This window comes from Pristiophorus japonicus, unplaced genomic scaffold, assembly GCF_044704955.1.
Source record: "Pristiophorus japonicus isolate sPriJap1 unplaced genomic scaffold, sPriJap1.hap1 HAP1_SCAFFOLD_991, whole genome shotgun sequence".
Lineage (NCBI taxonomy): Eukaryota > Metazoa > Chordata > Chondrichthyes > Pristiophoridae > Pristiophorus > Pristiophorus japonicus.
The window spans coordinates 93,500-118,071 of NW_027254921.1; the positions used below are offsets into that span (position 1 = coordinate 93,500).

At 50.2% G+C, this 24,572-nt stretch overlaps 21 non-coding genes and 3 pseudogenes across 21 annotated transcripts; all 24 read right to left on the minus strand.

Annotated features, from left to right (window-relative positions):
* Position 1: 1 nt before the first annotated feature.
* Positions 2-232, minus strand: LOC139259345 (U2 spliceosomal RNA; annotated as a pseudogene).
* A 615-nt stretch (positions 233-847) lies between these two features.
* On the minus strand, positions 848-1,038 carry LOC139259291 (U2 spliceosomal RNA). Its single transcript, XR_011592473.1, has one exon. It is a non-coding gene; the product is annotated as a U2 spliceosomal RNA (small nuclear RNA).
* Positions 1,039-1,659: 621 nt separating this feature from the next.
* LOC139259292 (U2 spliceosomal RNA) lies at positions 1,660-1,850 on the minus strand. Its single transcript, XR_011592474.1, has one exon. It is a non-coding gene; the product is annotated as a U2 spliceosomal RNA (small nuclear RNA).
* A 576-nt stretch (positions 1,851-2,426) lies between these two features.
* On the minus strand, positions 2,427-2,617 carry LOC139259293 (U2 spliceosomal RNA). The gene has a single exon (XR_011592475.1). It is a non-coding gene; the product is annotated as a U2 spliceosomal RNA (small nuclear RNA).
* Positions 2,618-3,193: 576 nt separating this feature from the next.
* LOC139259294 (U2 spliceosomal RNA) lies at positions 3,194-3,384 on the minus strand. The gene has a single exon (XR_011592476.1). It is a non-coding gene; the product is annotated as a U2 spliceosomal RNA (small nuclear RNA).
* A 592-nt stretch (positions 3,385-3,976) lies between these two features.
* On the minus strand, positions 3,977-4,167 carry LOC139259295 (U2 spliceosomal RNA). The gene has a single exon (XR_011592477.1). It is a non-coding gene; the product is annotated as a U2 spliceosomal RNA (small nuclear RNA).
* A 621-nt stretch (positions 4,168-4,788) lies between these two features.
* On the minus strand, positions 4,789-4,979 carry LOC139259296 (U2 spliceosomal RNA). Its single transcript, XR_011592478.1, has one exon. It is a non-coding gene; the product is annotated as a U2 spliceosomal RNA (small nuclear RNA).
* A 579-nt stretch (positions 4,980-5,558) lies between these two features.
* On the minus strand, positions 5,559-5,749 carry LOC139259297 (U2 spliceosomal RNA). The gene has a single exon (XR_011592479.1). It is a non-coding gene; the product is annotated as a U2 spliceosomal RNA (small nuclear RNA).
* Positions 5,750-6,385: 636 nt separating this feature from the next.
* Positions 6,386-6,576, minus strand: LOC139259298 (U2 spliceosomal RNA). The gene has a single exon (XR_011592480.1). It is a non-coding gene; the product is annotated as a U2 spliceosomal RNA (small nuclear RNA).
* A 585-nt stretch (positions 6,577-7,161) lies between these two features.
* On the minus strand, positions 7,162-7,364 carry LOC139259336 (U2 spliceosomal RNA; annotated as a pseudogene).
* Positions 7,365-12,912: 5,548 nt separating this feature from the next.
* On the minus strand, positions 12,913-13,052 carry LOC139259348 (U2 spliceosomal RNA; annotated as a pseudogene).
* Positions 13,053-13,652: 600 nt separating this feature from the next.
* On the minus strand, positions 13,653-13,843 carry LOC139259300 (U2 spliceosomal RNA). Its single transcript, XR_011592482.1, has one exon. It is a non-coding gene; the product is annotated as a U2 spliceosomal RNA (small nuclear RNA).
* A 645-nt stretch (positions 13,844-14,488) lies between these two features.
* LOC139259301 (U2 spliceosomal RNA) lies at positions 14,489-14,679 on the minus strand. Its single transcript, XR_011592483.1, has one exon. It is a non-coding gene; the product is annotated as a U2 spliceosomal RNA (small nuclear RNA).
* A 573-nt stretch (positions 14,680-15,252) lies between these two features.
* LOC139259302 (U2 spliceosomal RNA) lies at positions 15,253-15,443 on the minus strand. The gene has a single exon (XR_011592484.1). It is a non-coding gene; the product is annotated as a U2 spliceosomal RNA (small nuclear RNA).
* Positions 15,444-16,052: 609 nt separating this feature from the next.
* On the minus strand, positions 16,053-16,243 carry LOC139259303 (U2 spliceosomal RNA). The gene has a single exon (XR_011592485.1). It is a non-coding gene; the product is annotated as a U2 spliceosomal RNA (small nuclear RNA).
* A 579-nt stretch (positions 16,244-16,822) lies between these two features.
* LOC139259304 (U2 spliceosomal RNA) lies at positions 16,823-17,013 on the minus strand. Its single transcript, XR_011592486.1, has one exon. It is a non-coding gene; the product is annotated as a U2 spliceosomal RNA (small nuclear RNA).
* Positions 17,014-17,592: 579 nt separating this feature from the next.
* On the minus strand, positions 17,593-17,783 carry LOC139259305 (U2 spliceosomal RNA). The gene has a single exon (XR_011592487.1). It is a non-coding gene; the product is annotated as a U2 spliceosomal RNA (small nuclear RNA).
* A 570-nt stretch (positions 17,784-18,353) lies between these two features.
* LOC139259306 (U2 spliceosomal RNA) lies at positions 18,354-18,544 on the minus strand. The gene has a single exon (XR_011592488.1). It is a non-coding gene; the product is annotated as a U2 spliceosomal RNA (small nuclear RNA).
* A 585-nt stretch (positions 18,545-19,129) lies between these two features.
* LOC139259307 (U2 spliceosomal RNA) lies at positions 19,130-19,320 on the minus strand. Its single transcript, XR_011592489.1, has one exon. It is a non-coding gene; the product is annotated as a U2 spliceosomal RNA (small nuclear RNA).
* A 600-nt stretch (positions 19,321-19,920) lies between these two features.
* Positions 19,921-20,111, minus strand: LOC139259308 (U2 spliceosomal RNA). The gene has a single exon (XR_011592490.1). It is a non-coding gene; the product is annotated as a U2 spliceosomal RNA (small nuclear RNA).
* Positions 20,112-20,705: 594 nt separating this feature from the next.
* On the minus strand, positions 20,706-20,896 carry LOC139259309 (U2 spliceosomal RNA). Its single transcript, XR_011592491.1, has one exon. It is a non-coding gene; the product is annotated as a U2 spliceosomal RNA (small nuclear RNA).
* Positions 20,897-21,484: 588 nt separating this feature from the next.
* Positions 21,485-21,675, minus strand: LOC139259311 (U2 spliceosomal RNA). Its single transcript, XR_011592493.1, has one exon. It is a non-coding gene; the product is annotated as a U2 spliceosomal RNA (small nuclear RNA).
* Positions 21,676-22,242: 567 nt separating this feature from the next.
* On the minus strand, positions 22,243-22,433 carry LOC139259312 (U2 spliceosomal RNA). The gene has a single exon (XR_011592494.1). It is a non-coding gene; the product is annotated as a U2 spliceosomal RNA (small nuclear RNA).
* Positions 22,434-23,009: 576 nt separating this feature from the next.
* Positions 23,010-23,207, minus strand: LOC139259335 (U2 spliceosomal RNA). Its single transcript, XR_011592516.1, has one exon. It is a non-coding gene; the product is annotated as a U2 spliceosomal RNA (small nuclear RNA).
* Positions 23,208-24,572: the final 1,365 nt, after the last annotated feature.

Here is a 24,572-nt window from a genome sequence, read left to right on the forward strand (position 1 = left end):
GAGCCACTGCACCGTTCCTGGAAGTACTGCAATACCAGGTTCGTGCCATGGAGGTGGATGGGTCAGGTCCCCCACACACCTCCGTGGAGGTGGATGGGTCACTAATCCCACCCACCTCCGGTTTTACAAAAATGTAAGCATATACCTTCCTGACCAGGGAGAAACCACCCGGACGTCATGGTGGCTGGTCAGGTTAGTTATGCAGATCTTAGCCAAAAGGCCGAGAAGCGATAGCCTGTAAAACTGCGGCAAATGAACAATTCCTCTTCGGCGCCCGTCTCCCCCGTAGGTCTGGCCGTGGCTGACCGAGTGTAGTTGCAAAGGGCCAACGGAAGGCTTCGAGCGAGAAAGCAGTTGAAGCCAGGACTGCACCTTCGCAGAAATCCAACAGGCGGCATCGTCGACGTCGAGGGCCCAGCCGCAGAGCGGGAAACGTAGCAAAGCCCCACCCTGAAAAATAGCACGTGCCAATGCAGAAATCATCATCATCATCATCATCATCAAAAACAACAACAACAACAACAACAACAACAACAACAACAACAACAACAACAACAACAACAACAACAACAACAACAACAACAACAACAACAACAACAACAACAACAACAACAACAACAACAACAACAACAACAACAACAACAACAACAACAACAACAACAACAACAACAACGACGACGACGTCGACGACGTCGACGTCGAGGGCCCAGCCGCAGAGCGGGAAACCTAGCAAAGCCCCGCCCTGGAAAAATAGCACGTGCCAACGCCGGAATCGTCATCATACAACAACTACAAATACAACATCATCATCTATTTTTGTCTTTTAAGACTTCCCGCCCCAAAGAGGGGAAGCTGCACCGTTCCTGGAAACACTGCAATACCAGGTCGATGCGTGGAGTGGACGGAGCAAGCCCCTGTTCCATCTCCCTGTTCCAAAAATCAATTTAATATTTGGTCCCCAGATAGGGGACGTATCAGATATTAAACTGATAAGAACAGATACTACACTTGATCTTAGCCAAAAGGCCGAGAAGCGATAGCCTGTAAAACTGCGGCAAATGAACAATTCCTCTTCGGCGCCCGTCTCCCCCGTAGGTCTGGCCGTGGCTGACCGAGTGTAGTTGCAAAGGGCCAACGGAAGGCTTCGAGCGAGAAAGCAGTTGAAGCCAGGACTGCACCTTCGCAGAAATCCAACAGGCGGCATCGTCGACGTCGAGGGCCCAGCCGCAGAGCGGGAAACGTAGCAAAGCCCCACCCTGAAAAATAGCACGTGCCAATGCAGAAATCATCATCATCATCATCATCATCAAAAACAACAACAACAACAACAACAACAACAACAACAACAACAACAACAACAACAACAACAACAACAACAACAACAACAACAACAACAACAACAACAACAACAACAACAACAACAACAACAACAACAACAACAACAACAACAACAACAACAACAACAACAACAACAACAACAACAACAACGACGTCGACGTCGACGTCGACGTCGAGGGCCCAGCCGCAGAGCGGGAAACCTAGCAAAGCCCCGCCCTGGAAAAATAGCACGTGCCAACGCCGGAATCGTCATCATACAACAACTACAAATACAACATCATCATCTATTTTTGTCTTTTAAGACTTCCCGCCCCAAAGAGGGGAAGCTGCACCGTTCCTGGAAACACTGCAATACCAGGTCGATGCGTGGAGTGGACGGAGCAAGCCCCTGTTCCATCTCCCTGTTCCAAAAATCAATTTAATATTTGGTCCCCAGATAGGGGACGTATCAGATATTAAACTGATAAGAACAGATACTACACTTGATCTTAGCCAAAAGGCCGAGAAGCGATAGCCTGTAAAACTGCGGCAAATGAACAATTCCTCTTCGGCGCCCGTCTCCCCCGTAGGTCTGGCCGTGGCTGACCGAGTGTAGTTGCAAAGGGCCAACGGAAGGCTTCGAGCGAGAAAGCAGTTGAAGCCAGGACTGCACCTTCGCAGAAATCCAACAGGCGGCATCGTCGACGTCGAGGGCCCAGCCGCAGAGCGGGAAACGTAGCAAAGCCCCACCCTGAAAAATAGCACGTGCCAATGCAGAAATCATCATCATCATCATCATCATCAAAAACAACAACAACAACAACAACAACAACAACAACAACAACAACAACAACAACAACAACAACAACAACAACAACAACAACAACAACAACAACAACAACAACAACAACAACAACAACAACAACAACAACAACAACGACGTCGACGTCGACGTCGACGTCGAGGGCCCAGCCGCAGAGCGGGAAACCTAGCAAAGCCCCGCCCTGGAAAAATAGCACGTGCCAACGCCGGAATCGTCATCATACAACAACTACAAATACAACATCATCATCTATTTTTGTCTTTTAAGACTTCCCGCCCCAAAGAGGGGAAGCTGCACCGTTCCTGGAAACACTGCAATACCAGGTCGATGCGTGGAGTGGACGGAGCAAGCCCCTGTTCCATCTCCCTGTTCCAAAAATCAATTTAATATTTGGTCCCCAGATAGGGGACGTATCAGATATTAAACTGATAAGAACAGATACTACACTTGATCTTAGCCAAAAGGCCGAGAAGCGATAGCCTGTAAAACTGCGGCAAATGAACAATTCCTCTTCGGCGCCCGTCTCCCCCGTAGGTCTGGCCGTGGCTGACCGAGTGTAGTTGCAAAGGGCCAACGGAAGGCTTCGAGCGAGAAAGCAGTTGAAGCCAGGACTGCACCTTCGCAGAAATCCAACAGGCGGCATCGTCGACGTCGAGGGCCCAGCCGCAGAGCGGGAAACGTAGCAAAGCCCCACCCTGAAAAATAGCACGTGCCAATGCAGAAATCATCATCATCATCATCATCATCAAAAACAACAACAACAACAACAACAACAACAACAACAACAACAACAACAACAACAACAACAACAACAACAACAACAACAACAACAACAACAACAACAACAACAACAACAACAACAACAACAACAACAACAACAACGACGTCGACGTCGACGTCGACGTCGAGGGCCCAGCCGCAGAGCGGGAAACCTAGCAAAGCCCCGCCCTGGAAAAATAGCACGTGCCAACGCCGGAATCGTCATCATACAACAACTACAAATACAACATCATCATCTATTTTTGTCTTTTAAGACTTCCCGCCCCAAAGAGGGGAAGCTGCACCGTTCCTGGAAACACTGCAATACCAGGTCGATGCGTGGAGTGGACGGAGCAAGCCCCTGTTCCATCTCCCTGTTCCAAAAATCAATTTAATATTTGGTCCCCAGATAGGGGACGTATCAGATATTAAACTGATAAGAACAGATACTACACTTGATCTTAGCCAAAAGGCCGAGAAGCGATAGCCTGTAAAACTGCGGCAAATGAACAATTCCTCTTCGGCGCCCGTCTCCCCCGTAGGTCTGCGTGGCTGACCGAGTGTAGTTGCAAAGGGCCAACGGAAGGCTTCGAGCGAGAAAGCAGTTGAAGCCAGGACTGCACCTTCGCAGAAATCCAACAGGCGGCATCGTCGACGTCGAGGGCCCAGCCGCAGAGCGGGAAACGTAGCAAAGCCCCACCCTGAAAAATAGCACGTGCCAATGCAGAAATCATCATCATCATCATCATCATCAAAAACAACAACAACAACAACAACAACAACAACAACAACAACAACAACAACAACAACAACAACAACAACAACAACAACAACAACAACAACAACAACAACAACAACAACAACAACAACAACAACAACAACAACAACAACAACAACAACAACAACGACGTCGACGTCGACGTCGACGTCGAGGGCCCAGCCGCAGAGCGGGAAACCTAGCAAAGCCCCGCCCTGGAAAAATAGCACGTGCCAACGCCGGAATCGTCATCATACAACAACTACAAATACAACATCATCATCTATTTTTGTCTTTTAAGACTTCCCGCCCCAAAGAGGGGAAGCTGCACCGTTCCTGGAAACACTGCAATACCAGGTCGATGCGTGGAGTGGACGGAGCAAGCCCCTGTTCCATCTCCCTGTTCCAAAAATCAATTTAATATTTGGTCCCCAGATAGGGGACGTATCAGATATTAAACTGATAAGAACAGATACTACACTTGATCTTAGCCAAAAGGCCGAGAAGCGATAGCCTGTAAAACTGCGGCAAATGAACAATTCCTCTTCGGCGCCCGTCTCCCCCGTAGGTCTGGCCGTGGCTGACCGAGTGTAGTTGCAAAGGGCCAACGGAAGGCTTCGAGCGAGAAAGCAGTTGAAGCCAGGACTGCACCTTCGCAGAAATCCAACAGGCGGCATCGTCGACGTCGAGGGCCCAGCCGCAGAGCGGGAAACGTAGCAAAGCCCCACCCTGAAAAATAGCACGTGCCAATGCAGAAATCATCATCATCATCATCATCATCAAAAACAACAACAACAACAACAACAACAACAACAACAACAACAACAACAACAACAACAACAACAACAACAACAACAACAACAACAACAACAACAACAACAACAACAACAACAACAACAACAACAACAACAACAACAACAACAACAACAACAACAACAACAACAACAACAACAACAACAACGACGTCGACGTCGACGTCGACGTCGAGGGCCCAGCCGCAGAGCGGGAAACCTAGCAAAGCCCCGCCCTGGAAAAATAGCACGTGCCAACGCCGGAATCGTCATCATACAACAACTACAAATACAACATCATCATCTATTTTTGTCTTTTAAGACTTCCCGCCCCAAAGAGGGGAAGCTGCACCGTTCCTGGAAACACTGCAATACCAGGTCGATGCGTGGAGTGGACGGAGCAAGCCCCTGTTCCATCTCCCTGTTCCAAAAATCAATTTAATATTTGGTCCCCAGATAGGGGACGTATCAGATATTAAACTGATAAGAACAGATACTACACTTGATCTTAGCCAAAAGGCCGAGAAGCGATAGCCTGTAAAACTGCGGCAAATGAACAATTCCTCTTCGGCGCCCGTCTCCCCCGTAGGTCTGGCCGTGGCTGACCGAGTGTAGTTGCAAAGGGCCAACGGAAGGCTTCGAGCGAGAAAGCAGTTGAAGCCAGGACTGCACCTTCGCAGAAATCCAACAGGCGGCATCGTCGACGTCGAGGGCCCAGCCGCAGAGCGGGAAACGTAGCAAAGCCCCACCCTGAAAAATAGCACGTGCCAATGCAGAAATCATCATCATCATCATCATCATCAAAAACAACAACAACAACAACAACAACAACAACAACAACAACAACAACAACAACAACAACAACAACAACAACAACAACAACAACAACAACAACAACAACAACAACAACAACAACAACAACAACAACAACAACAACAACGACGTCGACGTCGACGTCGACGTCGAGGGCCCAGCCGCAGAGCGGGAAACCTAGCAAAGCCCCGCCCTGGAAAAATAGCACGTGCCAACGCCGGAATCGTCATCATACAACAACTACAAATACAACATCATCATCTATTTTTGTCTTTTAAGACTTCCCGCCCCAAAGAGGGGAAGCTGCACCGTTCCTGGAAACACTGCAATACCAGGTCGATGCGTGGAGTGGACGGAGCAAGCCCCTGTTCCATCTCCCTGTTCCAAAAATCAATTTAATATTTGGTCCCCAGATAGGGGACGTATCAGATATTAAACTGATAAGAACAGATACTACACTTGATCTTAGCCAAAAGGCCGAGAAGCGATAGCCTGTAAAACTGCGGCAAATGAACAATTCCTCTTCGGCGCCCGTCTCCCCCGTAGGTCTGGCCGTGGCTGACCGAGTGTAGTTGCAAAGGGCCAACGGAAGGCTTCGAGCGAGAAAGCAGTTGAAGCCAGGACTGCACCTTCGCAGAAATCCAACAGGCGGCATCGTCGACGTCGAGGGCCCAGCCGCAGAGCGGGAAACGTAGCAAAGCCCCACCCTGAAAAATAGCACGTGCCAATGCAGAAATCATCATCATCATCATCATCAAAAACAACAACAACAACAACAACAACAACAACAACAACAACAACAACAACAACAACAACAACAACAACAACAACAACAACAACAACAACAACAACAACAACAACAACAACAACAACAACAACAACAACAACAACAACAACAACAACAACAACAACAACAACAACAACAACAACAACAACAACAACAACAACAACAACGACGTCGACGTCGACGTCGACGTCGAGGGCCCAGCCGCAGAGCGGGAAACCTAGCAAAGCCCCGCCCTGGAAAAATAGCACGTGCCAACGCCGGAATCGTCATCATACAACAACTACAAATACAACATCATCATCTATTTTTGTCTTTTAAGACTTCCCGCCCCAAAGAGGGGAAGCTGCACCGTTCCTGGAAACACTGCAATACCAGGTCGATGCGTGGAGTGGACGGAGCAAGCCCCTGTTCCATCTCCCTGTTCCAAAAATCAATTTAATATTTGGTCCCCAGATAGGGGACGTATCAGATATTAAACTGATAAGAACAGATACTACACTTGATCTTAGCCAAAAGGCCGAGAAGCGATAGCCTGTAAAACTGCGGCAAATGAACAATTCCTCTTCGGCGCCCGTCTCCCCCGTAGGTCTGGCCGTGGCTGACCGAGTGTAGTTGCAAAGGGCCAACGGAAGGCTTCGAGCGAGAAAGCAGTTGAAGCCAGGACTGCACCTTCGCAGAAATCCAACAGGCGGCATCGTCGACGTCGAGGGCCCAGCCGCAGAGCGGGAAACGTAGCAAAGCCCCACCCTGAAAAATAGCACGTGCCAATGCAGAAATCATCATCATCATCATCATCATCAAAAACAACAACAACAACAACAACAACAACAACAACAACAACAACAACAACAACAACAACAACAACAACAACAACAACAACAACAACAACAACAACAACAACAACAACAACAACAACAACAACAACAACAACAACAACAACAACAACAACGACGTCGACGTCGACGTCGAGGGCCCAGCCGCAGAGCGGGAAACCTAGCAAAGCCCCGCCCTGGAAAAATAGCACGTGCCAACGCCGGAATCGTCATCATACAACAACTACAAATACAACATCATCATCTATTTTTGTCTTTTAAGACTTCCCGCCCCAAAGAGGGGAAGCTGCACCGTTCCTGGAAACACTGCAATACCAGGTCGATGCGTGGAGTGGACGGAGCAAGCCCCTGTTCCATCTCCCTGTTCCAAAAATCAATTTAATATTTGGTCCCCAGATAGGGGACGTATCAGATATTAAACTGATAAGAACAGATTTTTTTTTTTTTTTTTTATTTCAAAATATACTTTATTCATAAAAAGAATCTGTACAGTACATTCGATGGCATTTCATTACATTTCGCTGCGGTCAGCAATCCCATACAATACATCTGGGTGCCGACGGCAGTTTCGTTCGTTACATTTCTCGTTTTTCTGTTCAACTGCAATTCAGTACAATTAACAGGGTACATTGTGGTACATTTACACAAATTACATTTCATGTGTTACATTACAGAGCCCGGAATGGGTGATGGTACATTTACATTTTTTCTTTTCAAACTTGCATTTCATAACACACCTTACATTGTACATGGCACTACATTGATGTTTACAGGTTTGGTGCTCTATGTACACAAAGTGTAAATTTCAAATACAAATACAGCCCGAGGGAGTTTGCTGCTGATTTCTGCCCCCGGGTTTTCCGTGGCGGAAGGGTTTTAGACTGTGGCCCTACCCCACCGTGCCTTTGCGGCGACTGCACCAATTTTCAGTGCGTCCCTCAGCACGTATTCCTGGATCTTGGATTGCGCCAGTCTGCAACATGCGGACGTGGTCATCTCCTTGTTCTGGAAGACCAGCAAGTTTCGGCAAGACCAAAGGGCGTCTTTGACCGAGTTGATGGCCCTCCAGCAGCAGGTGATGTCTGTCTCGGTGTGTGTCCCTGGGAACAGCCCGTAGAGCACAGAGTCCTGTGTTACGGAGCTGCTTGGGATGAACCTCGACAGCAACCACTGCATCTCTTTCCAGACCTGCGTCGCAAAGGCGCAATCCTGAAGGAGATGGGTGACAGTCTCGTCCGCCCCGCAGCCGGCCCGGGGGCACCGGGCCGTGCTGCTGAGGCGTCGGCTGTGCATGAACACTCTGACGGGTAGGGCCCCCCTCACCGCCAACCAAGCTACGTCTTGGTGCTTGTGTGTGAGCTTTGGCGATGAGACGTTCTGCCAAACAAGTTCGACAGTCCGCTCAGGGAACCACCCGACAGGGTCCACCGTCTCCTTCTTTCGTAGGGTGTCCAGGACCTTACGTGCTGACCACTGTTTGATGGCCTTGTGGTCAAAGGGGTTTCTTTTGAAGAACTTTTCCACGAAGGACAGGTGGACAGGCATGGTCCAACTGGTGGGGGCGTTTCGCGGCAGCGTGGCCAGACCCATCCTTCTCAACAATGGGGACAGGTAGAACCTCAGCACGTAGTGACACTTGGTGTTTGCGTACTGGGGGGCTGTGCATAGCTTGATGCAGCCGCACACAAAGGTGGCCATCAGGATGAGGGCCACGTTCGGAACGTCCTTTCCTCCACTGTCCAGAGATTTGTACATCGTGTCTCTGCGGACACGGTCCATTTTGGATCTCCAGACAAAGTGGAAGACGGCTCGGGTGATTGCCGCGGCGCTGCATCGTGAGATGGGCCAGACCTGCGCCACGTACAACAACACCGAGAGCACCTCGCTCCTGATGACCAGGTTCTTGCCTGTGATGGAAAGGGAGCGTTGCTCCCAAAATGACAGTTTCTGTCTGACCTTGGCAATGCGCTCGTCCCAGTTTTTGGCGCACGCCCCGTCCGCTCCGAACCATATTCCCAGCACCTTCAGGAAATCTGGCTTGACGGTGAAGGGAATGGAGGCTCGGTCGGTCCAGTGACCAAAGAGCATGGCCTCGCTTTTGGTGCGGTTGACCTTTGCTCCCGAGGCCAGTTCAAACTGGTCGCAGATTGCGAGCAATCTGCGGACCGACTGCGTGTCCGAGCAAAAGACGGCGACGTCGTCCATGTACAGCGAGGTTTTGACCTGGGCGCCTCCGCTGCCTGGGATCGTCACCCCTCTGATGCCCGCGTCCTTCCTGATGGACTCGGCAAAGGGCTCGATACAACACACAAACAAGACAGACGACAGAGGACAGCCTTGCCTGACTCCAGATCTGATTGGAAAGCTTTGAGTTTCCCACCCGTTGATTAGAACTGCACTACTGATGTCTGTGTAGAGCAGTTTGACCCAATTTCGGATGCCCTCCCCGAACCCCATTTTGGAGAGCACGTCCATCAGGTACGTGTGCGATATCCTGTCAAAGGCTTTCTCCTGGTCTAAGCTGATTAGACAGGTGTTCACCCTCCTGTCCCGCACGTAGGCGATCGTATCCCTGAGTAGCGCGAGGCTATCAGAGATCTTCCTGCCGGGGACAGCGCAGGTCTGGTCCGGGTGAATCACCAGCTCAAGAGCAGACTTGACCCTGTTGGCGATGACCTTTGACAGGATCTTGTAGTCCACATTGAGCAGCGAAATGGGCCGCCAGTTTTTGATTTCCTCCCTCTCCCCCTTCTGCTTGTAGATGAGGGTGATGATGCCTTTCCTCATCGATTCTGACATGCTGCCGGCCAGAAGCATACCTCCGTACACTTCCAGCAGGTCCGGGCCTATCCAGTCCCACAGAGCCGAGTACAACTCGACCGGTAAGCCATCGCTTCCGGGAGTTTTATTCGTCTCGAAGGACCGGACGGCCTTTGTCAGCTCGTCCAGAGTTAGCGGGTGGTCCAGACTCTCTCGCTTGCCGTCGTCTAAGACATCCGAAATAGACGACAGGAAAGACTGGGAGGCCGCGCGGTCTGTGGGTTTGACTTCGTACAGCCTGGCATAGAAAGATTCGCTGATCCTCTGCATGTCAGGCTGCGAAGACGTCACAGAACCGTCTTCTTCCTTTAGGCTAGTGATCACAGAGCTCCCCCTGTGTACCTTTTGGAAGAAGAAACGCGAACACGTCTCATCCTGCTCGACGGAGCGGACTCTGGATCGGAAGATGATCTTGGAGGACTCCGAGGCAAAGAGCGAGCCTTGCTGGCCCTTCACCTCTTCGAGTTCCTCCGCGACATCGACCCCCATCGACTGCAGCAGGAGCAGGTTTTGCATATTTGTCTGGAGTCGGGATAATTCCCTCTGTCTCCCTCTCGCCTCCTGAACACCTTTGAGGATGAAGAACCTCTTGATGTTCGTCTTGATTGTTTCCCACCAGTGCATCGGGGAATCGCAGAGGGGTTTTACGGTTCTCCAACCTTTGTAATCCCTCTTGAGTTCCTCAATGTTTTCCCGAGTCAACAGTTTCACGTTCAGCTTCCATATCCCTCTGCCAACTTTCTGGTTGTCCTGCATGTGGCAGTCAGCCAGTAGGAGGCAGTGGTCAGAGAAGAACACCGGCGTGACGTCGGTGGATCTGACCTTGAGCGTGTGGGACACAAACAGGAAGTCAATTCTGGAACGGACGGACCCGTCTGGTCTCGACCAGGTGTATCTGCGCGGTGCTCCGTCTGCAGGGTTGCTGAAGACGTCGCACAGCTTGGCATCTTTTACCGCATCCATCAGGAGTTTGGACGTGGCGTCCAGTTTGCTGTCGGCTCTGCTGGATCGTCCAGCCGCATCGATGATGCAGTTGAAGTCACCACCCAGAATGACCGGTCTGGACGTTGCCAGTAACAGTGGGAGCTGCTGGAAGAGGGCCAGCCTCTCGTTCTTCACCGCTGGAGCATAAACATTAATTAACCTGAGAGGGGAGTTTTTGTACATTACATCTGCTACGAGGAGGCGGCCGCCCACCAACTCCTTAACTTCGGTGATGGTGAAGTGGCCTCCCCGCAGCAGAATGCCTAAGCCGGAAGCTCGGCTGTCGTTGCCCCCTGACCAAATGGATGGTCCATGGGTCCACCATCGTGACCACTGCCGGTAACTGCTGAAGTGCGGCAGGCCGCACTCCTGCAAGAACAGCAGGTCCGCTTTGACCTTGGCGAGGTACCCCAAGGTGGAAACACATCGCGTAGTCGATTTCACGCTACGCACGTTAATACTAGCAATTTTTAAATCCATTTTTACGCTATGTTTTACATTTACATACATTGCAGTTCAGATACATCTTCAATTTCAGGTGAACCGTTTTCAGTTCCCCTATATTCCACAATGGCGATTTCCAGCATGTCTAAGTTATTACTGTTTACATCAAATTCCACATTTACTGCACCTGGGGTGGCGTGGTCATCATCGTCCTCTGCTGTGGGGATGTTTTGACCAGGGGACTGCTGCAGTTCTGCGATTAAGTCCTCAATGTTCTCTGCAGTGTCCTCGCCTGGTGTTGGTGGTTCCCCCTTTTCGTCAGTCGCGGCGGTGTCGAGCTGTTGTGCGTCGACCGCTGCGTCGCTCCCGGTGTTCCGGAGGTGGGGTGTGCTGGGCACTTCGCTGCTCCCGTTGTCCCGGGGCTGGTCTGCGTTGGTTGCTCCTTCGCTCCCGGTTTCCCGGAGCTCGTGTGCGCTGGGACCTTTGTTGCTCTCTGGTTCCTGGGGCAGGGCTGTGTTGGTCGCTTTCCTGCTCCTGTTTTTCCGTGGGATGGCGCATTGCCTCTTCTTCAGGCGGTGGCACTTTTCCTCATCAGACAAGCTGCCGTCGCTGGTTTCTGCCGAGCTTGGTTGTCGCCTCTTGGCCTTGCGCCTTTTCCCGACTATCTGCCATTCCGCTTCCTCGTCTGATGTCATCTCGTCTCTGGGTTCGGTGCTCTGGGGGCGAGGTTCGCTGCTGGCTGTTGGTGGCTCGCAGCTCGTGGTAGCAGTCTTCTCTTCCTCGCCGTCTTGTCCCGAGTTCATGGTCGGGGGGAGGGTGTGGCTCTCCTCTGGAGCGTTGTGTTCGTCAGCTTCCTCCTCCTCTGGTGCAAAGTTCTTTGCTGCCTGCGCATAGCTGCGATTGCGTTTGGGGCAGTTTTTGTAAAGGTGCCCCGCCAGACCACAGAGGTTGCAGCACTTGGTCTCCTTGCAGTCTTTTGCCTGGTGGCCCTCGTTCTTGCAGTTTCGGCAGATGACCGTCTTGCAGCTTGCCGCCACATGGCCTGCCTTCCCGCAGGTGCGGCACACGTTGGGTTGGCCAGCGTACACCATGTAGCCCCGGCTTCCTCCGATGGAAAAGCAGGAGGGTGGGTGCAGGATGGTTCCGCTGGCGTCCACCCTCAAGGTGGCCTGGATCTGGCGCTTGCTGGTCCATATTCCGTACCCGTCTCTCACGTCTTTCACGTCACTGCTGCTTCCTGCCACATCGACAAACCTGTTGAGGAAAGTCAGCACATCGATGACGGGGATGTGGGGGTCGAACATTTGCACTGTGATAGTGCGTCTTCGCTGCGACGGGAGGGTGAACAGCGGCTCCCAAGTTATCACTGAGCGCACCGGTTCACTCGCCTCCTTCAAACCCTTCAGGAACTTCAGGCAGAGGGTGACGGTTCTGAAGGTCACATCGAAGTAACCTCTCTTCGGGTGGTCCTGCAAGGCAAAGATGTCGGCGAGTTTCATGCCACATGTTCCCAGCAGGAGTTTCTTCACGAAAAGGTCCCGGTTGATCATTGTCTGTCCTTCCACTTTCTTTACCGTCACTCGGATGGTGTTTTGGACTCCCTGGTTCGCCGCTCGGTTGGCCGCCATCCGGGTTGCAGGTTCCTCCTTTCGCTGTGAGTTTTGGCCGAAGCCTTCATTCTCTCGTTGCCCCAGTCCGGGGCACGGGCGGACCTCCGTGTCCGCCCCCTGACAGGCCCAAGGGCCCGTCGAATCGTTAGTCGACATGCAGATTTTGTCTCCTCTCTCCAATTGGCGCCTGGCTCAAGCCAAAGGCCAGAGCCAGCAAAACTGGAAAAACGAGTTTCTGCAGTCAGTCGATTTGCATATGAATGCCCAATCAACAGGTACTCCACTTGATCTTAGCCAAAAGGCCGAGAAGCGATAGCCTGTAAAACTGCGGCAAATGAACAATTCCTCTTCGGCGCCCGTCTCCCCCGTAGGTCTGGCCGTGGCTGACCGAGTGTAGTTGCAAAGGGCCAACGGAAGGCTTCGAGCGAGAAAGCAGTTGAAGCCAGGACTGCACCTTCGCAGAAATCCAACAGGCGGCATCGTCGACGTCGAGGGCCCAGCCGCAGAGCGGGAAACGTAGCAAAGCCCCACCCTGAAAAATAGCACGTGCCAATGCAGAAATCATCATCATCATCATCATCATCAAAAACAACAACAACAACAACAACAACAACAACAACAACAACAACAACAACAACAACAACAACAACAACAACAACAACAACAACAACAACAACAACAACAACAACAACAACAACAACAACAACAACAACAACAACAACAACAACAACAACAACAACAACGACGTCGACGTCGACGTCGACGTCGAGGGCCCAGCCGCAGAGCGGGAAACCTAGCAAAGCCCCGCCCTGGAAAAATAGCACGTGCCAACGCCGGAATCGTCATCATACAACAACTACAAATACAACATCATCATCTATTTTTGTCTTTTAAGACTTCCCGCCCCAAAGAGGGGAAGCTGCACCGTTCCTGGAAACACTGCAATACCAGGTCGATGCGTGGAGTGGACGGAGCAAGCCCCTGTTCCATCTCCCTGTTCCAAAAATCAATTTAATATTTGGTCCCCAGATAGGGGACGTATCAGATATTAAACTGATAAGAACAGATACTACACTTGATCTTAGCCAAAAGGCCGAGAAGCGATAGCCTGTAAAACTGCGGCAAATGAACAATTCCTCTTCGGCGCCCGTCTCCCCCGTAGGTCTGGCCGTGGCTGACCGAGTGTAGTTGCAAAGGGCCAACGGAAGGCTTCGAGCGAGAAAGCAGTTGAAGCCAGGACTGCACCTTCGCAGAAATCCAACAGGCGGCATCGTCGACGTCGAGGGCCCAGCCGCAGAGCGGGAAACGTAGCAAAGCCCCACCCTGAAAAATAGCACGTGCCAATGCAGAAATCATCATCATCATCATCATCATCAAAAACAACAACAACAACAACAACAACAACAACAACAACAACAACAACAACAACAACAACAACAACAACAACAACAACAACAACAACAACAACAACAACAACAACAACAACAACAACAACAACAACAACAACAACAACAACAACAACAACAACAACAACAACAACAACAACAACAACAACAACAACAACAACAACAACAACAACGACGTCGACGTCGACGTCGACGTCGAGGGCCCAGCCGCAGAGCGGGAAACCTAGCAAAGCCCCGCCCTGGAAAAATAGCACGTGCCAACGCCGGAATCGTCATCATACAACAACTACAAATACAACATCATCATCTATTTTTGTCTTTTAAGACTTCCCGCCCCAAAGAGGGGAAGCTGCACCGTTCCTGGAAACACTGCAATACCAGGTCGATGCGTGGAGTGGACGGAGCAAGCCCCTGTTCCATCTCCCTGTTCCAAAAATCAATTTAATATTTGGTCCCCAGATAGGGGACGTATCAGATATTAAACTGATAAGAACAGATACTACACTTGATCTTAGCCAAAAGGCCGAGAAGCGATAGCCTGTAAAACTGCGGCAAATGAACAATTCCTCTTCGGCGCCCGTCTCCCCCGTAGGTCTGGCCGTGGCTGACCGAGTGTAGTTGCAAAGGGCCAACGGAAGGCTTCGAGCGAGAAAGCAGTTGAAGCCAGGACTGCACCTTCGCAGAAATCCAACAGGCGGCATCGTCGACGTCGAGGGCCCAGCCGCAGAGCGGGAAACGTAGCAAAGCCCCACCCTGAAAAATAGCACGTGCCAATGCAGAAATCATCATCATCATCATCATCATCAAAAACAACAACAACAACAACAACAACAACAACAACAACAACAACAACAACAACAACAACAACAACAACAACAACAACAACAACAACAACAACAACAACAACAACAACAACAACAACAACAACAACAACAACGACGTCGACGTCGACGTCGACGTCGAGGGCCCAGCCGCAGAGCGGGAAACCTAGCAAAGCCCCGCCCTGGAAAAATAGCACGTGCCAACGCCGGAATCGTCATCATACAACAACTACAAATACAACATCATCATCTATTTTTGTCTTTTAAGACTTCCCGCCCCAAAGAGGGGAAGCTGCACCGTTCCTGGAAACACTGCAATACCAGGTCGATGCGTGGAGTGGACGGAGCAAGCCCCTGTTCCATCTCCCTGTTCCAAAAATCAATTTAATATTTGGTCCCCAGATAGGGGACGTATCAGATATTAAACTGATAAGAACAGATACTACACTTGATCTTAGCCAAAAGGCCGAGAAGCGATAGCCTGTAAAACTGCGGCAAATGAACAATTCCTCTTCGGCGCCCGTCTCCCCCGTAGGTCTGGCCGTGGCTGACCGAGTGTAGTTGCAAAGGGCCAACGGAAGGCTTCGAGCGAGAAAGCAGTTGAAGCCAGGACTGCACCTTCGCAGAAATCCAACAGGCGGCATCGTCGACGTCGAGGGCCCAGCCGCAGAGCGGGAAACGTAGCAAAGCCCCACCCTGAAAAATAGCACGTGCCAATGCAGAAATCATCATCATCATCATCATCATCAAAAACAACAACAACAACAACAACAACAACAACAACAACAACAACAACAACAACAACAACAACAACAACAACAACAACAACAACAACAACAACAACAACAACAACAACAACAACAACAACAACAACAACAACAACAACAACAACAACAACAACAACAACAACAACAACGACGTCGACGTCGACGTCGACGTCGAGGGCCCAGCCGCAGAGCGGGAAACCTAGCAAAGCCCCGCCCTGGAAAAATAGCACGTGCCAACGCCGGAATCGTCATCATACAACAACTACAAATACAACATCATCATCTATTTTTGTCTTTTAAGACTTCCCGCCCCAAAGAGGGGAAGCTGCACCGTTCCTGGAAACACTGCAATACCAGGTCGATGCGTGGAGTGGACGGAGCAAGCCCCTGTTCCATCTCCCTGTTCCAAAAATCAATTTAATATTTGGTCCCCAGATAGGGGACGTATCAGATATTAAACTGATAAGAACAGATACTACACTTGATCTTAGCCAAAAGGCCGAGAAGCGATAGCCTGTAAAACTGCGGCAAATGAACAATTCCTCTTCGGCGCCCGTCTCCCCCGTAGGTCTGGCCGTGGCTGACCGAGTGTAGTTGCAAAGGGCCAACGGAAGGCTTCGAGCGAGAAAGCAGTTGAAGCCAGGACTGCACCTTCGCAGAAATCCAACAGGCGGCATCGTCGACGTCGAGGGCCCAGCCGCAGAGCGGGAAACGTAGCAAAGCCCCACCCTGAAAAATAGCACGTGCCAATGCAGAAATCATCATCATCATCATCATCATCAAAAACAACAACAACAACAACAACAACAACAACAACAACAACAACAACAACAACAACAACAACAACAACAACAACAACAACAACAACAACAACAACAACAACAACAACAACAACAACAACAACAACAACAACAACAACGACGTCGACGTCGACGTCGACGTCGAGGGCCCAGCCGCAGAGCGGGAAACCTAGCAAAGCCCCGCCCTGGAAAAATAGCACGTGCCAACGCCGGAATCGTCATCATACAACAACTACAAATACAACATCATCATCTATTTTTGTCTTTTAAGACTTCCCGCCCCAAAGAGGGGAAGCTGCACCGTTCCTGGAAACACTGCAATACCAGGTCGATGCGTGGAGTGGACGGAGCAAGCCCCTGTTCCATCTCCCTGTTCCAAAAATCAATTTAATATTTGGTCCCCAGATAGGGGACGTATCAGATATTAAACTGATAAGAACAGATACTACACTTGATCTTAGCCAAAAGGCCGAGAAGCGATAGCCTGTAAAACTGCGGCAAATGAACAATTCCTCTTCGGCGCCCGTCTCCCCCGTAGGTCTGGCCGTGGCTGACCGAGTGTAGTTGCAAAGGGCCAACGGAAGGCTTCGAGCGAGAAAGCAGTTGAAGCCAGGACTGCACCTTCGCAGAAATCCAACAGGCGGCATCGTCGACGTCGAGGGCCCAGCCGCAGAGCGGGAAACGTAGCAAAGCCCCACCCTGAAAAATAGCACGTGCCAATGCAGAAATCATCATCATCATCATCATCATCAAAAACAACAACAACAACAACAACAACAACAACAACAACAACAACAACAACAACAACAACAACAACAACAACAACAACAACAACAACAACAACAACAACAACAACAACAACAACAACAACAACAACAACAACAACAACGACGTCGACGTCGACGTCGACGTCGAGGGCCCAGCCGCAGAGCGGGAAACCTAGCAAAGCCCCGCCCTGGAAAAATAGCACGTGCCAACGCCGGAATCGTCATCATACAACAACTACAAATACAACATCATCATCTATTTTTGTCTTTTAAGACTTCCCGCCCCAAAGAGGGGAAGCTGCACCGTTCCTGGAAACACTGCAATACCAGGTCGATGCGTGGAGTGGACGGAGCAAGCCCCTGTTCCATCTCCCTGTTCCAAAAATCAATTTAATATTTGGTCCCCAGATAGGGGACGTATCAGATATTAAACTGATAAGAACAGATACTACACTTGATCTTAGCCAAAAGGCCGAGAAGCGATAGCCTGTAAAACTGCGGCAAATGAACAATTCCTCTTCGGCGCCCGTCTCCCCCGTAGGTCTGGCCGTGGCTGACCGAGTGTAGTTGCAAAGGGCCAACGGAAGGCTTCGAGCGAGAAAGCAGTTGAAGCCAGGACTGCACCTTCGCAGAAATCCAACAGGCGGCATCGTCGACGTCGAGGGCCCAGCCGCAGAGCGGGAAACGTAGCAAAGCCCCACCCTGAAAAATAGCACGTGCCAATGCAGAAATCATCATCATCATCATCATCATCAAAAACAACAACAACAACAACAACAACAACAACAACAACAACAACAACAACAACAACAACAACAACAACAACAACAACAACAACAACAACAACAACAACAACAACAACAACAACAACAACAACAACAACAACGTCGACGTCGACGTCGACGTCGAGGGCCCAGCCGCAGAGCGGGAAACCTAGCAAAGCCCCGCCCTGGAAAAATAGCACGTGCCAACGCCGGAATCGTCATCATACAACAACTACAAATACAACATCATCATCTATTTTTGTCTTTTAAGACTTCCCGCCCCAAAGAGGGGAAGCTGCACCGTTCCTGGAAACACTGCAATACCAGGTCGATGCGTGGAGTGGACGGAGCAAGCCCCTGTTCCATCTCCCTGTTCCAAAAATCAATTTAATATTTGGTCCCCAGATAGGGGACGTATCAGATATTAAACTGATAAGAACAGATACTACACTTGATCTTAGCCAAAAGGCCGAGAAGCGATAGCCTGTAAAACTGCGGCAAATGAACAATTCCTCTTCGGCGCCCGTCTCCCCCGTAGGTCTGGCCGTGGCTGACCGAGTGTAGTTGCAAAGGGCCAACGGAAGGCTTCGAGCGAGAAAGCAGTTGAAGCCAGGACTGCACCTTCGCAGAAATCCAACAGGCGGCATCGTCGACGTCGAGGGCCCAGCCGCAGAGCGGGAAACGTAGCAAAGCCCCACCCTGAAAAATAGCACGTGCCAATGCAGAAATCATCATCATCATCATCATCATCAAAAACAACAACAACAACAACAACAACAACAACAACAACAACAACAACAACAACAACAACAACAACAACAACAACAACAACAACAACAACAACAACAACAACAACAACAACAACAACAACAACAACAACAACAACAACAACAACGACGTCGACGTCGACGTCGACGTCGAGGGCCCAGCCGCAGAGCGGGAAACCTAGCAAAGCCCCGCCCTGGAAAAATAGCACGTGCCAACGCCGGAATCGTCATCATACAACAACTACAAATACAACATCATCATCTATTTTTGTCTTTTAAGACTTCCCGCCCCAAAGAGGGGAAGCTGCACCGTTCCTGGAAACACTGCAATACCAGGTCGATGCGTGGAGTGGACGGAGCAAGCCCCTGTTCCATCTCCCTGTTCCAAAAATCAATTTAATATTTGGTCCCCAGATAGGGGACGTATCAGATATTAAACTGATAAGAACAGATACTACACTTGATCTTAGCCAAAAGGCCGAGAAGCGATAGCCTGTAAAACTGCGGCAAATGAACAATTCCTCTTCGGCGCCCGTCTCCCCCGTAGGTCTGGCCGTGGCTGACCGAGCCGTGGCTGACCGAGTGTAGTTGCAAAGGGCCAACGGAAGGCTTCGAGCGAGAAAGCAGTTGAAGCCAGGACTGCACCTTCGCAGAAATCCAACAGGCGGCATCGTCGACGTCGAGGGCCCAGCCGCAGAGCGGGAAACGTAGCAAAGCCCCACCCTGAAAAATAGCACGTGCCAATGCAGAAATCATCATCATCATCATCATCATCAAAAACAACAACAACAACAACAACAACAACAACAACAACAACAACAACAACAACAACAACAACAACAACAACAACAACAACAACAACAACAACAACAACAACAACAACAACAACAACAACAACAACAACAACAACAACAACAACGACGTCGACGTCGACGTCGACGTCGAGGGCCCAGCCGCAGAGCGGGAAACCTAGCAAAGCCCCGCCCTGGAAAAATAGCACGTGCCAACGCCGGAATCGTCATCATACAACAACTACAAATACAACATCATCATCTATTTTTGTCTTTTAAGACTTCCCGCCCCAAAGAGGGGAAGCTGCACCGTTCCTGGAAACACTGCAATACCAGGTCGATGCGTGGAGTGGACGGAGCAAGCCCCTGTTCCATCTCCCTGTTCCAAAAATCAATTTAATATTTGGTCCCCAGATAGGGGACGTATCAGATATTAAACTGATAAGAACAGATACTACACTTGATCTTAGCCAAAAGGCCGAGAAGCGATAGCCTGTAAAACTGCGGCAAATGAACAATTCCTCTTCGGCGCCCGTCTCCCCCGTAGGTCTGGCCGTGGCTGACCGAGTGTAGTTGCAAAGGGCCAACGGAAGGCTTCGAGCGAGAAAGCAGTTGAAGCCAGGACTGCACCTTCGCAGAAATCCAACAGGCGGCATCGTCGACGTCGAGGGCCCAGCCGCAGAGCGGGAAACGTAGCAAAGCCCCACCCTGAAAAATAGCACGTGCCAATGCAGAAATCATCATCATCATCATCATCATCATCAAAAACAACAACAACAACAACAACAACAACAACAACAACAACAACAACAACAACAACAACAACAACAACAACAACAACAACAACAACAACAACAACAACAACAACAACAACAACAACAACAACAACAACAACAACAACAACAACAACAACGACGTCGACGTCGACGTCGACGTCGAGGGCCCAGCCGCAGAGCGGGAAACCTAGCAAAGCCCCGCCCTGGAAAAATAGCACGTGCCAACGCCGGAATCGTCATCATACAACAACTACAAATACAACATCATCATCTATTTTTGTCTTTTAAGACTTCCCGCCCCAAAGAGGGGAAGCTGCACCGTTCCTGGAAACACTGCAATACCAGGTCGATGCGTGGAGTGGACGGAGCAAGCCCCTGTTCCATCTCCCTGTTCCAAAAATCAATTTAATATTTGGTCCCCAGATAGGGGACGTATCAGATATTAAACTGATAAGAACAGATACTACACTTGATCTTAGCCAAAAGGCCGAGAAGCGATAGCCTGTAAAACTGCGGCAAATGAACAATTCCTCTTCGGCGCCCGTCTCCCCCGTAGGTCTGGCCGTGGCTGACCGAGTGTAGTTGCAAAGGGCCAACGGAAGGCTTCGAGCGAGAAAGCAGTTGAAGCCAGGACTGCACCTTCGCAGAAATCCAACAGGCGGCATCGTCGACGTCGAGGGCCCAGCCGCAGAGCGGGAAACGTAGCAAAGCCCCACCCTGAAAAATAGCACGTGCCAATGCAGAAATCATCATCATCATCATCATCATCAAAAACAACAACAACAACAACAACAACAACAACAACAACAACAACAACAACAACAACAACAACAACAACAACAACAACAACAACAACAACAACAACAACAACAACAACAACAACAACAACAACAACAACAACAACAACAACAACAACGACGTCGACGTCGACGTCGACGTCGAGGGCCCAGCCGCAGAGCGGGAAACCTAGCAAAGCCCCGCCCTGGAAAAATAGCACGTGCCAACGCCGGAATCGTCATCATACAACAACTACAAATACAACATCATCATCTATTTTTGTCTTTTAAGACTTCCCGCCCCAAAGAGGGGAAGCTGCACCGTTCCTGGAAACACTGCAATACCAGGTCGATGCGTGGAGTGGACGGAGCAAGCCCCTGTTCCATCTCCCTGTTCCAAAAATCAATTTAATATTTGGTCCCCAGATAGGGGACGTATCAGATATTAAACTGATAAGAACAGATACTACACTTGATCTTAGCCAAAAGGCCGAGAAGCGATAGCCTGTAAAACTGCGGCAAATGAACAATTCCTCTTCGGCGCCCGTCTCCCCCGTAGGTCTGGCCGTGGCTGACCGAGTGTAGTTGCAAAGGGCCAACGGAAGGCTTCGAGCGAGAAAGCAGTTGAAGCCAGGACTGCACCTTCGCAGAAATCCAACAGGCGGCATCGTCGACGTCGAGGGCCCAGCCGCAGAGCGGGAAACGTAGCAAAGCCCCACCCTGAAAAATAGCACGTGCCAATGCAGAAATCATCATCATCATCATCATCATCAAAAACAACAACAACAACAACAACAACAACAACAACAACAACAACAACAACAACAACAACAACAACAACAACAACAACAACAACAACAACAACAACAACAACAACAACAACAACAACAACAACAACGACGTCGACGTCGACGTCGACGTCGAGGGCCCAGCCGCAGAGCGGGAAACCTAGCAAAGCCCCGCCCTGGAAAAATAGCACGTGCCAACGCCGGAATCGTCATCATACAACAACTACAAATACAACATCATCATCTATTTTTGTCTTTTAAGACTTCCCGCCCCAAAGAGGGGAAGCTGCACCGTTCCTGGAAACACTGCAATACCAGGTCGATGCGTGGAGTGGACGGAGCAAGCCCCTGTTCCATCTCCCTGTTCCAAAAATCAATTTAATATTTGGTCCCCAGATAGGGGACGTATCAGATATTAAACTGATAAGAACAGATACTACACTTGATCTTAGCCAAAAGGCCGAGAAGCGATAGCCTGTAAAACTGCGGCAAATGAACAATTCCTCTTCGGCGCCCGTCTCCCCCGTAGGTCTGGCCGTGGCTGACCGAGTGTAGTTGCAAAGGGCCAACGGAAGGCTTCGAGCGAGAAAGCAGTTGAAGCCAGGACTGCACCTTCGCAGAAATCCAACAGGCGGCATCGTCGACGTCGAGGGCCCAGCCGCAGAGCGGGAAACGTAGCAAAGCCCCACCCTGAAAAATAGCACGTGCCAATGCAGAAATCATCATCATCATCATCATCATCAAAAACAACAACAACAACAACAACAACAACAACAACAACAACAACAACAACAACAACAACAACAACAACAACAACAACAACAACAACAACAACAACAACAACAACAACAACAACAACAACAACAACAACAACAACGACGTCGACGTCGACGTCGACGTCGAGGGCCCAGCCGCAGAGCGGGAAACCTAGCAAAGCCCCGCCCTGGAAAAATAGCACGTGCCAACGCCGGAATCGTCATCATACAACAACTACAAATACAACATCATCATCTATTTTTGTCTTTTAAGACTTCCCGCCCCAAAGAGGGGAAGCTGCACCGTTCCTGGAAACACTGCAATACCAGGTCGATGCGTGGAGTGGACGGAGCAAGCCCCTGTTCCATCTCCCTGTTCCAAAAATCAATTTAATATTTGGTCCCCAGATAGGGGACGTATCAGATATTAAACTGATAAGAACAGATTTTTTTTTTTTTATTTCAAAATATACTTTATTCATAAAAAGAATCTGTACAGTACATTCGATGGCATTTCATTACATTTCGCTGCGGTCAGCAATCCCATACAATACATCTGGGTGCCGACGGCAGTTTCGTTCGTTACATTTCTCGTTTTTCTGTTCAACTGCGATTCAGTACAATAAACAGGGTACATTGTGGTACATTTACACAAATTACATTTCATGTGTTACATTACAGAGCCCGGAATGGGTGATGGTACATTTACATTTTTTCTTTTCAAACTTGCATTTCATAACACACCTTACATTGTACATGGCACTACATTGATGTTTACAGGTTTGGTGCTCTATGTACACAAAGTGTAAATTTCAAATACAAATACAGCCCGAGGGAGTTTGCTGCTGATTTCTGCCCCCGGGTTTTCCGTGGCGGAAGGGTTTTAGACTGTGGCCCTACCCCACCGTGCCTTTGCGGCGACTGCACCAATTTTCAGTGCGTCCCTCAGCACGTATTCCTGGATCTTGGATTGCGCCAGTCTGCAACATGCGGACGTGGTCATCTCCTTGTTCTGGAAGACCAGCAAGTTTCGGCAAGACCAAAGGGCGTCTTTGACCGAGTTGATGGCCCTCCAGCAGCAGGTGATGTCTGTCTCGGTGTGTGTCCCTGGGAACAGCCCGTAGAGCACAGAGTCCTGTGTTACGGAGCTGCTTGGGATGAACCTCGACAGCAACCACTGCATCTCTTTCCAGACCTGCGTCGCAAAGGCGCAATCCTGAAGGAGGTGGGTGACAGTCTCGTCCGCCCCGCAGCCGGCCCGGGGGCACCGGGCCGTGCTGCTGAGGCGTCGGCTGTGCATGAACACTCTGACGGGTAGGGCCCCCCTCACCGCCAACCAAGCTACGTCTTGGTGCTTGTGTGTAAGCTTTGGCGATGAGACGTTCTGCCAAACAAGTTCGACAGTCCGCTCAGGGAACCACCCGACAGGGTCCACCGTCTCCTTCTTTCGTAGGGTGTCCAGGACCTTACGTGCTGACCACTGTTTGATGGCCTTGTGGTCAAAGGGGTTTCTTTTGAAGAACTTTTCCACAAAGGACAGGTGGACAGGCATGGTCCAACTGGTGGGGGCGTTTCGCGGCAGCGTGGCCAGACCCATCCTTCTCAACAAAGGGGACAGGTAGAACCTCAGCACGTAGTGACACTTGGTGTTTGCGTACTGGGGGGCTGTGCATAGCTTGATGCAGCCGCACACAAAGGAGGCCATCAGGATGAGGGCCACGTTCGGAACGTCCTTTCCTCCACTGTCCAGAGATTTGTACATCGTGTCTCTGCGGACACGGTCCATTTTGGATCTCCAGACAAAGTGGAAGACGGCTCGGGTGACTGCCGCGGCGCTGCATCGTGAGATGGGCCAG